The 1560-nt window shown below is 43.3% G+C and overlaps 1 non-coding gene across 1 annotated transcript; it reads left to right on the top strand.

The window, feature by feature from the left end:
* The first annotated feature begins 1200 nt into the window (after nucleotides 1-1200).
* LOC114810708 lies at nucleotides 1201-1338 on the top strand. The gene has a single exon (XR_003758403.1). It is a non-coding gene; the product is annotated as a small nucleolar RNA SNORA7 (small nucleolar RNA).
* Nucleotides 1339-1560: the final 222 nt, after the last annotated feature.

Here is a 1560-nt window from a genome sequence, read left to right as displayed (position 1 = left end):
GCAATCACTGGAAGATTCCGAGGAGTGGGGAGACATGCAAAACTACATGTTACAAATCAGGTAGCAGAATCAAGTAGAGACTGCAGAAGAGAGATGCTAAAGGTGGGGAGATTAGCAAGAAATCCGATTCAGAAGGCAAGTTAGGACACTACAAGTTACTGGACCATCTTGGCCTTTGTTTGGATGGGGAGCAAGGGTCAGATCTCAGAAATCTAGAGGAAGAACTGATAGGATTTGGTGAAAGATTGAATATGGGATTTGAAAGAGACGGAGGAATCACCATTAATGCCAAGATTGCAGATTTGAGAGATAATAATAATAATTATTATGGTATTTGTTAAGCACTTACTATGTTCCAGGCACTGTACTAAGCTCTGGGGTGGATACAAACAAATCGGGTTGGACACCAATTTGTACTTTCCTGAGTGTTTCCATGCATATAGCAAATCAACAATTACTTTTAAATAAATAGGCATGGTTGGATACTATTCACTCCCTAGAACTGGCAGCAAATGATGGTCTTTAAACCACATGGGCACCTACAGGCTGCCAATAGTGACTCATGACATGGCAAAGTATAAAGGTTGGCAACAAAGCTATGTCCTAGCCAACTGTCTCCTTCGCAATTTTAATTTTTCACATACTTCTGAAAGAGGTAGAATTCTCTAGAACAAGGGTCCACAACCTATAAATAACTCTAGAGCTATAACTGATGAATCTTGGAGCAAAACGTAGCTCTTGAACAGGACCTTGTTCTAAGGAATTGGGTGACTGCCAGTAATGGCCCATAATCCTGACTCTTCCCTTCCTTTAGCTTTCCTTTCACCTCTTCTTTCTTTCCTCTTTCTTTACCCTCCCATCCCATTTCCTCCTATCTCCCTGCTCTCTTCCTTTAACCCTTCTTTTTTCCTCTCTCTTCTTCCTTCATCTACTTGCTCCTTTCTCTCCTTCTCTTCCTTCTCCCTTGCCCTTTCCCATCTCTGTTGGCAGCAGAAGCTACACAGTACAGTAACATTACCACATTGTGCTGTGATGTAATGATGTCACGTATCGTGTAGATGCCATAAATTGCATGACACTTTGTGCACTCATTTATCAAAGGTTTCATTTTGTTTGACTCTCCTGCAGAAAAAGGTTGCAAACTGCTTCATTAGAACATGGTAGCGGGTGCAAAATTAGGTACCACAAGAAGCAGAAAACCCTCTCTCACAATCACACCTGGAGAGTTTCCAATATTCTACCAGTCTTGACTACAGGAGAGAGAGTCAAGCAGAGGCCTATCCATTCCATTCTTGGCTTGGGCAGTGGCTAGCGAGTGGAAGGCAATCTGCTACAGGTCAAAACTCACCCGTGCTGGGCAGCAGCGGCCCGGGAGAGAGTCGAAGGCGGAGACTCACGTTTACCATGTGGAAGAAGGCAATGATAAATCACTTTCGTAATTATCCCCCCAAAACCTATATGGATACAGTACCAGCACGATTGCAGATGGAGGTGGGGCATACTGGGAGAGACGTATCAATGGAGTTGTTATGGGTCAGAGAAAACTCGACAGCATAAGAC

The sequence above is a fragment of the Ornithorhynchus anatinus genome, chromosome 3, assembly GCF_004115215.2.
Source record: "Ornithorhynchus anatinus isolate Pmale09 chromosome 3, mOrnAna1.pri.v4, whole genome shotgun sequence".
In the NCBI taxonomy this organism is placed as follows: domain Eukaryota; kingdom Metazoa; phylum Chordata; class Mammalia; order Monotremata; family Ornithorhynchidae; genus Ornithorhynchus; species Ornithorhynchus anatinus.
This window is presented reverse-complemented; position numbering and strand designations above follow the sequence as displayed.